The 10,120-nt window shown below is 52.9% G+C and overlaps 1 long non-coding RNA gene across 2 annotated transcripts; it reads left to right on the forward strand.

Moving 5' to 3' along the window:
- The first annotated feature begins 3,560 nt into the window (after positions 1-3,560).
- On the forward strand, positions 3,561-9,576 carry LOC116285808 (uncharacterized). 2 transcript variants are annotated; one of them, XR_012064907.1, is made up of 3 exons: positions 3,561-3,884; positions 7,640-7,925; positions 8,932-9,576. It is a non-coding gene; the product is annotated as an uncharacterized lncRNA (long non-coding RNA). The 2 variants fall into 2 exon arrangements; XR_012064906.1 differs by lacking the exon at positions 3,561-3,884 and having other exon boundaries at positions 7,299-7,925.
- Positions 9,577-10,120: the final 544 nt, after the last annotated feature.

The following is a 10,120-nucleotide window of genomic DNA, read 5'->3' on the forward strand; positions in this document are numbered from 1 at the left end:
GGTATGCATGAGGTGACATTCCTTGCTCCTGGAGGCCCCCGCGCCCTAGATTTTAAACACAGAGGCCACAGGCAGCTAGGAACAGGCGCTTGCTGCCCAAGGAGGGGCGACTGCAGGGCTCTGACGCCGGTGTCAGGGCATCAGAGTTTGCTGCAGAGCTTTCCCATGGCGTCAGTGTAGACTCAGTTATCAGCCGCTCGTCTGTAAGATTCAGAAAACCTCTGAATCTCTTTTTTTTAAGGTATGCGATTATTTTATTTCCTTGGCCTGACAGCATAAACTTCATTACACAATAACCTGCAGCTGACTTCGGAGAGCTTGTCAAAAGTCACAAAAGGAAAGCTCAAAACCATGGCACTGAACAAGTGTGCTAAATGAGGGAGGGGACCAGCACAGCGGCCAAAGCAGAGAGGGACAGCAGCACTCCCCGGATCTGGGGCCCCTGGTTACATAAAGAAACAGGACCAGAGTAGGAAAGCGCTTCTTGAAAGCCACACAGCACACTGGCGGAGCTGAAGCGCTTCCTTCTCCCTCCCAGCCCGACGTGCTGTCGACCCACTGCACACCCTCCCCTTTGTCCTGCACCCCCACCTGTGTTCCTCTGTACACCTGCTGCCTGCCCCGGCACCCCTTCCCAACCCAGCCGCCTCCCTCCTTGGAGGGGAGCTCGTTAGCTGACAGATTCAGCCACTAGGTAGCCCAATTTAAATTGTACTAGGAAGGCAGGGTGGGCAATGGTGGCTGGGAGGACCCTCGCCCTTCTCTCTAATAAATATGACAATTTGTGTTTCCGTTCTGAGGCCTTCGGATTGTTCTCCAAATACCCTCCGGGCAGAGATGTTAAGTGAGAAGTAGGCACCAGGTAATCGTGGGCCAGGAAATTCCTATAGGACTTCAAAAAGCATTTACATCCCAACTCACCTGGTGGCCAGCAGCGGGGAGGAAGGTGCAGAGAGGCATGTAAAGCAGGGGAACTGTGGCAGGTCTGATGCACGCGGTGCACGGCCAAGGAGTGGCCAGACCTGAGACTCAGTGGGCGGGTAGCTCCCGTGGATGCCTCTGAATCAGCAGCCCTTGCGTTTACAAGAAGCCCTAGAGCAGTTGTGTCCCCCGTCCCCACAGCTGGCCCCTGTCCTTGGACACCGGCTGTCAAAGGAAGCTGGCCACCTCAGCTTGTGCAGTGCCAGCAGCGCTGCCCCTGAAGCCGATGGCCCTGGGCTCCGGTCCTGGGCTGTGCACCCCCCAACCCCCCATCTTTTAATCTTTTTCTAGTACTTTCGGCCAAGCTCTGGGCTTCACTTTCCTAACATATGGAAATCAAGGATCTGCAAGCAATTCGACTTCTGGGAATGGATCCAAAAAGAAAGCATTAGGAACTCATGCCAGTATCTAGCTGCACGAATGTTCAATACAACACTGTTACTAACAGAGAAAAAAGTTGGAATAACCTAAGTGTTCGGCGACAGGGGACTGGTTAAATAAACTTAGTGCTTCAGGTGATAGGAGAGGGTGCAGGCATTTAAATGACGCTGAGAAACGTATCTACAGCCACAGAAGATTTTAGGTAAAAGGGGGAAAATCACAAAAACAGTATAAACAGGATGACCCCATTTTTGCTTGAAAAAGGTACATTTGTGTGTGTATAATATACATGTGTATCATGTACAATTGTGTATTATATTATATATAATAACCTATATACATATGTATTGACTGAGGAGGGCATTCTGATTGCATAACATGGTGGTAAGAGTATAAAATGAGATACAAATTGTAAAAGAAAAATGTCTGCATTTGTCGAGGGGGCATTTTAATGACCTAACCCAGTGTTACTGCTGGTGTTTCAAGTAGGTGAGATTGTGGGCATTTTGCCATTTCTTCTTTTCACTTGTCTGTGTTTTTAAATTTTTCTCTAATGAGCAGTTGGTGCTTTTTTGAAAGAAAGCAATGAAAGGAACTTAATTTTGACGAAAAAGGGGGCTGACGAAGATCACTGAAGGTCAGTCCCACTCGGGAATTCTGTAAGGAGGACACACTCCCTACATGACAGGAGGCCCCGCCTGGGGCGAGGGCTGGGGAGGCAGCCGCCTCCGTGACTGTGGCCTGTGTGCCCCAGATCAGTATCCTCGCCACCCAGCTCAGGCTCCGTCCTGGACTTACTCATCCCTTACCCTCTGGCCTTATTTTGGCTCCCTCTTCAGACTTCATTTAAAAGGAATTTCTGTTTAACCACAGTGCCCATATGCAGAATCCTACTAAAACTGCTTTTGAACCAGGTCCCCGCAGAGGTGTGACTCAAATGAGTTGCACGGGGCCCAGAGGAAGCCCCCAGATCCCCAGCTGCCGGAGCAGTTGTTACCGGTGGGCCTGACGCACAGGCGGGCAAACTCCATCACACACGCCCGCACGCACGCACATGCATGCGCACACACGCCCCTGCATCCACAAGGCCCAGCATCAGTGGGCCACACGTGCCCTCCTCTGCTTGGACTCCCGGGGCTGGCTCCCGGGGTGCCCCGTCCCTGCTCTGGTGGCTGGAAGGAAGCCCCTGAAGCACCAGGGACACGTGCGGACTTGGACCCAGTGTGACTGAGGGCGGGGGTGCCTGCTCCATCTCACCCGGCGCCCTGACGTTTCCACTGCGTTGGTGGTGGCCTCCTCTCTCTCCTCCTCGCGCCTGGATGCTGATGTTCCTGCCTGTGTCCCCGTCAGGCCCACCCAGGGGAGGCCCTCCCATCCCGCTCAGCCCTTCGAGAAATGCGCGTGGGCTTCCGCGTTCACACGGCAGGCGCCTGGGAATGCCCTGCTGCGCTGTTGTTTTTCCTTTGATGCTTAAGGTCCCGTGAGGCCCCCTCGACCCTGTGGGCCAGTTACACTCGGCTCAGGCCTGGACAGTGCAGCAGGGCAGAGGTGGCGGGGAGTGCGGGTGGAGGCTTTTCCACGTCTGTAAAGACGATATGATGACGTCACGCGTAAGACAGACCAGGATGGAAATGTGCCGAGGAGGCCAGACTGCGAGGCACGTGGAGAAGGGCAGCTCCTGCCGGCCTGCCCACCCGCGCTGGGAACTGCTGTCCCCAGCCCCGCCACGAGGCAGGCTCCGGCCCGCTTAGCCCTTGGCCACCCCTCGGCCTGTGACGACAAAGGGCTCCCTGGCATTTCTTACGCGTCCCAGGGCTCCGCTCGGCACCTCCAGTCTTCCGTGCAGGGTGTCTCTGCTTAACCCCGTGACAGCACAGAGGCTCACCTCGGCCCTCCTCTCCTCACTCCCAACAGCATCTCTGCCCGGAGCGCAGTCATTCCCAGCCCTGCCCCCTCGCCGGCGGCACACGCCCTCTTGCTGACATCTAGGCCCTCCTCTCCCCGGCCCCACGTCTCTTCACTCTATCCCTGGACAGGCAGGTTCTCCCTTCCCAGCACAGGCCTGTCGCTGCTTCCGCAGCCAGCACCCCTGGTCCTCTCCCTTTTAGCTCTCGCTCAGCTGTGAACACTCCCCATTTGTCAGGCAGACGGCTCCTCCCCCAGCATCAGTTCAGAGGTGAAGGGTCGTGTCACCCTTCCCATCCCCCCCAAGTCTGAGCCCCTCCGGGGAGCACTTGGTACAGGCTGCTGCTTTGCAGGTAGCAGTTTGAGTCACAACTAGGTCTCCCTCCTCTGTCTGAACACTGAGCCGGGTGAGCGTGAGCACTGGGTCTTTTCTGTCTATGTGTCCAGCTCTGCTTATTACCTATTTCTCTAACATGCATTTGAACAGACATTGAATGACGTTGGGCTGGTGACACCGGAGGCCAGACTGACTAATGCCTCACTACGGGCTGGATTGTCCATTTGTGCCTGCCCATCAAGAGGAAAGCCAGAGCACGGCAGAGGAGAACTGGTCTGGGGTAAGTGGGGTTTGGGTGTGGTGGGGCAGGGGACACCGGTGACACTGCATGTCTGTTCAAACGGGGGAGCCCCTGGCAGTCTCCAGGGCTGCTTGATGACACCTACCCTGTCTCACCCTTGCCGTTCATTCAGCGCCGTTTATCAAGTGTCCAACATATGCCAGGTCCCATCTCAAGGCTGAATGGGGAAACTGAGGCACAAATCAGCCCCCGGCCCAAGGTCCTCCGGCTAGTTAGCAGAAGAGCTGGAAGTCAAACGGGACTCCCACCGCAGAGCCCTCACTCTCGGCCTCGATGCCAGAGGAGGGGCAGGACTCCTGGGTGTTTCCTGGGTTTCATCCGGCCGGAACCTGCCGGGCATCCACCTCCGGGCAGCCGGCGTCTGCCAGTCTTCGCGGCCGCGGAGGGAGGGGCGGAGCACACTGCAGCGTCCCGGTGGGGCCGCCTGTCCCGCTGGCAGCGGGCCCCGACCGAGTCCGGCTGGCGCACAGCCGGGCGCTCGTGGGGCCGGAGCCCACCTCCAGTCCTCGGGATGCACAGGCAGCATCGGCAGTGCATCCCGATGTTTGCAAGTGCTGCCTCCACCCAGCGCCACACCCAGACTTAGGTTTCCCAGACTTGCTAAGCGGCCACCCCCTTGGGCCTTCACCCTTCCCGCCTGCCCTTCCGGCCACCTGCAGTCTAAATTTAGACACTAGCACCGCGGAGCACCTTCCGGACGGGGTCACTCTGGCAGGCCACTGAGCTGCTGAGTCTGTCACGACCATCTCATCAGGGCCACCGGGGCTGGCAGGTTGGCGGGAGCCCCGTGATAGTCATCCCGGCAGGGCCTCCTCACCATGGCTTCTCTAGTTTTTTCTCTGATTATATAGATAACATAATTTGGAAAATGCAGAAAAGTATAAAGAAGAAAGTAACAGCTGTGTTCCCTTCATTAAGGGATTTCATTGTTAATATTTTGTCCAGGTTTGCTTCTTTATATTTGAATCATATTTTTATTCTGATAATAGTAGCAGCTTATTGATAAAAAAATAGATGAATATGAGCAAGAAAGAATCCCAGCCTCCAGAAATACCACTGCTAATGTTTTGATATATTTCTTTTCTTTTTAAATTCCTTTTTTGTTTACAGCATTGAAATCATACCATACAATCAGATTTGTCTCTCGCTGTCTCCACTTGACATTTTGCAAGATAAGCAGGCTCCAAGTTTTTATTTCAAACTCTCTAAGACCATTTGCCAACACAGCATCATATTGTTTCCATAAGCTGTGACTTACTTAACCATTCCCCTGTTCTGAGGTTGCCTCTGACATTTTGCAACGATAAATTACACAACTTGATGATGTTTCTTCATGCCTGGATCTTCAGTGACGTTAGAGTTACTTCCTTAAGATTGATATCCGCAGATAGGATTATAAAATAAAAGGCTACGAGTATTTTTCGAGCACTCTCATCATTTGTGCCAAAATGTTTTCCAAAAGACCTGGGTCATCTTACAAGATCTGCTCCCAGCAGTGAACAGGCAGAATTTGGTGTGAGTGAAGCCAAGTTCAAAGAAAGAAAGAAGGTGATTTCACTGACAAATTTTAGCCTAAAGACAAAGGTCAGAACATGAGAGAGCAAAGTGTCACCTCTTGCAGAGAGAACAACTTTTAAGGTAGGGTTACAGGAATGAGAGCCCATCAGGACTGTTTCCAGATCGGCTGGGGAAGTCACGTGCTTTTCCTCTGCTCACCGACCTGGGCAGCTCCCTCGCCCACGTCTCCTGAGACGGGGCTGAGCGGTGGCGCCAGCCAGCTCCCCTGGCGACAGGCGCTCTTCCCACCGCAGTCACCGTCCAAAGGGCAGAACACGCCAACAGGAAGAGACTTTAAAGATTCTTTAAAGAGACTTCTTAGAGAGAATTTAAATACTCAACCCCTCACTTTGTAGGACAGACTAAGTTCTAGGAAAATGGTATGACTTGCCCAAGAAGGCATTCACAGCTGGCTTGCTGCCAATCTTGGACAAATCCCCATGTCTCCATCCCCTTGCGATGACAAGTCGAAGACGCTGCACTCCAGCACAGTCCTTGTGAGCACGACTCCGTGCACACGTTGCCCCCACTGCATTCCCAGGGTGTGGCATAGTGGTCTACGGTTCTCGCAAGGCACACTTACAGAAATCTGGAAAAAAAGTTTGCGTTTCCTGACCGGTACGTATTAGTGGGGTGAAGGATTCACATGTCTTTGCTAACCTTCTGGATGCTCTTGAAGAAAGTTTATTCACCTGCGGTCTGCATCCCCCTGTGCTGCAGCTCGTCTGCGCACCTTCTGCTCTTGAAGGATCGTGACTGTCGTGAAGGAAGTGGTAGCCTGTCCCTGTGAGTCTGGTGGCTTTTCTCCTTTCATGTGCATTGCAGCACCTGGGACGGGCTGAACCTCACACAGGGCCTCGCTGTTGGAAACTTCATCATTATACAAAAATCTACACAGCACTTTTTCAGTTATGTCCCACTTTCCCTCAATTATCATATCCCACTTTTTCTCATTACTCTTCTTTTTGTGTTTCGGTCGAGGTGTGGTCAGTTTACAGTGATGATTTCTGGTGTGCAGCACGCTGATTCATGTGAGTGTGTGTGTGTGTGTGTGTGTGTTCCTTTTCATATTCTTTTTCATGGTAAGCCATTGCAGATTACTGAATATAGTTCTTTGTGCTATACAAAAACCCCAAGAAACAAACAAAAACTTTAATCGCTACTCAAGGCTGAATTCAAATCCCATCTTTTTCAGGAAAAAAAAAATCCTTTGCCCGCCTAGGCTGACACGTTCTTTTCTGGATTTTAGCTGTCTGTGCTGGTCGTTTGTACAGCCCTGGTTAGGTGTGATAATCTCTCTCTTTTAACTTCAGAAAAATGCTTGTATAACCCACGTGACAGTAATTGTTCTTTTAGCACCTGTTTCAAAATTTCATGATGACTGAAGAATAGCTTGGAATCCTAGGCTCTTCAGTGGCTATGCGTTTTGTCAATCACAGCACACACTTGGAAGGACAGACATACACCTTCTGAGACACCTCTGAGTCAGCTCACCTGTAGACAGAAAGATTTCTGATGCTTAGGGCAATTCATGGACTACAGGAGATCCGAGGCCCCAAGTTGGGAACCACTGGCTGTCGCGTGTATGTACAGCGAGTCACAGGCCAAGGGATTCGCTTGTATTGTCACTTAGCTCTTCAGTTGGCCTATATCCCTCGTTCAGACTGAATCCTTCCTGGGAACAACAGCTCCCTCTTACAAGCCTTTGAACACCCACGATGCTCACTGGCCAATCAGTGAAGGATCGTTAATTGAGCACTAATCACGAGCAGGACGCTGCACTCGACTCTGGGAGACACAGAGTGTCAGACCCACCTCCTGTCCTTGAGGGCTCGCAGTCTAGTTGCAGAGACACGGCAGATGTGCCCATAAATGGATTAATGAGTCAGTGGATTAAGGCTCTGAGAGTAAGGCTTGAGAAGTGGAGTAATTGGTAACTCTACAGATTACAGGGTTAATTATGAAACGAGTTGAACCGGCACTAAATGCTGTGAGTGCAGAAAAGGAGGAGAGGGTGCCAGTGAGCAGGACGGCCTTGCAGAGGGGAGGTCTGAGTGTGAACCTGAGAGATGACTACCACGTGGCTGCTTCCTTCAGCCCCGGAAGGTGCTCAGAGAGTAACTGAATGAATGAATGAATGAATGCACACAAAAGCACTTTGGGTCATTTGATTCTAGATAAAGACAAAGTGAAACCGTCGTTCTTTTGAAGAATGCCATTTGCTCTGAAACACGCAGTAGTCAGCTTCTCGGGAGCAGCGGATGAAGAGGAAAGCTGCTTTCCTGCCTCCGTCCCGGAGCCTCGGAATCCCACGCTCTTGATATTGTTGCTGGGACCCAGAGGTCACTGGCCAGCCTCTCACGGGTGAGAGCGCCGAGCCCCAGAGGCAGAGTGACTTGCCCAGGGCCACACAGGCTGTTAGTCGCGGAGCCGGGGCTTGACGTCTGGGAGCTGGACTTCAAGGTGCGTGTACTTTCCCTTCTGTCTTGCTGCTCCTGAATTCCCTCCCTTTTACTGAACTTGTCAAAACGACTCGTCTAAAATAAGTTTGCCCGAGGCTAACCCTTCCCACCGCCTCTCATTCTAATCACAGTGCTAGACTGGCCTTTCTTCTCTCGCAGGCATCCAAACATGCCCTGATTAGAAATTAGAAGCATCTCCTGGGCCCCGGCCAGCGCTTCAAAGAGACTGGTTGTTGGCGCCCACAGCGCCAAAACCATCTTGTAAAAGAGAAACTGCTCATTACAAAACCCAGGCCATTGCTTGCGGATCGCGGGGCTCTCGTGAGCGTGGGTGGGAGCTGGGGTCGTGCCGGGGGCCCTTCCCCACTGCCGTTTTTTTTCACCCACAACACAGAGCTGCCTCCTCTAGGGTACCACAAACCGGTTAGGCTGGGCCCCTGCCAGGGACGCGGCCACCCGCTGAGAAACATGCAGGCAGCCTGGGTGGGCTGAAAAGACAGTGGGTGGGCACTGGGACACACTGACGTGACTTTTGGGAAGCCCAGGAACCTGGAGGGCAAATGCTCTTGAATCACCTCCAAATCCTCCGTCCATCTGTGGCCTGCGGTCAAGCTGTTGGTTTTGCCTGTTCCATTGTGCAGCAACTAGCAGATTCTTTGCTCAGAGTTCTTGGCCTCTCCCAGCTGTGTTTCCCTGATAACTTTCCTCGTCACTGCCAAGACCCCTGGTATACTTTGTCTCTCCTGATCTACCCCAACAAAGCCTCACTCTCAGATCCTTAATTCATGAATGCATTCTCTCACCGTGTCCCTGCTGTACTGGGTTAGAACAGCCACTGCTTAGAGGCCCGTTAGGCGACGTGACTTCCACCTCTGATTCCGCGACTCCCTGGCTGTGTGACTGGGGCAAAGCGTTGACTTCCCTGGTCCCTCTGGTTTAATCTCCTCACCGATAGAGTGAGGGAGTCTTATGAAGTGACCTGCTCTGATTCTGTCTTTGTCATTTAGGTTAGGAGACAGCAACCACACGGTGCTTGGAACAGGGGAAGTTTAATACGAAGAATTACTGACTAATAACAGAGAACTAGCTCCTCAGAGGTAAAGCAAACTTCGAAGAACGCAGGAAGAGCAGACAGAAGGAACAGCCCAGGCCCCCCCGCCCCCGGCTGAGGCCGAGCCCCCGCTCCCAAGGCCGAGATAAAGACCTTGCAGCTGTAACCCGGTGAACGGCGCAGACGCTCACTGAGGGACCGCAGGCGGGGGCCGCGGGGCTCACCGGAGGGCCGGCGAGGGCGCCGGTGGACCTGCGCAGGGGGGTGAAGGGTGTGGGGCGCCACCGAAACTTGCTTGAGGCGAGCTTGCCCGCCCCCCGCGCCTTGTCCGCTGCCACAGGCGGAGGGAGAAGGAGAGCACAGCTGGACCAGGAAGAGAAGCCTGTCTCTCCTGCAGGGATCCATCCAGAACCCTCTGCGGACAGAGCCCGACATCATGCCGTCAGGTGGAGAGGAATGTTTACAGGGCCGGCTGGCTGGGAGGTGAGGGGCAGGTCCGGAGATGAGCGGGAGTAGATCAGTAACTGGCACATCGTCACGATACAATATATGAGTCTGTGGTCTGTTCAACTTTAACATTAAAATGTAGGAGACAAGTGAATCGGTTGTGCTGCACCTGGCCTAGATGAGCTCAGCTTATCTTTTCTGTGCCTTCCTTACCTCTGTTCCTCAATAATTAATGAACAGCTTCAGACTGAAACCAGTCCTGAGTAGGGTGACCTTGGACTTTGACGCTATGAACATGCCGCAGTCGGGCGTATGTACAGTTGTAAGTATGTCTGTGTTGTGTGTACGATCGGTAAGTAGTCACTGTAACATCTACGCCCAGGACAGAGGTGGATCTGAGCTCCGGGGAGTGTACACAAATGTCGAGGCTTTCAATGTCCTTCCTAATGACAGCAGGTAACTCAGAGGAGAGATAAGATCAAGAGTGAAGTTAATCTCAAACCAGGTATCATGGAGAACCAGGTGAACAGCAGAAACCAGGATGAGAGCTCCTGGGAAGGAGGAAGATCCATGGGCTGAAACGGTCAAGGGCAGATTTGTGACGGTGGGCAGACCTGAGCAGGACGCCGAGCCACGGGCAGAGGTTGTACATAAAGTGCAGAGGGAACCGGCCAAGATGTGGCCACAGACGAGACACA

This window comes from Vicugna pacos, chromosome 27 (genome assembly GCF_048564905.1).
Source record: "Vicugna pacos chromosome 27, VicPac4, whole genome shotgun sequence".
NCBI classification, from domain to species: Eukaryota; Metazoa; Chordata; class Mammalia; order Artiodactyla; family Camelidae; genus Vicugna; species Vicugna pacos.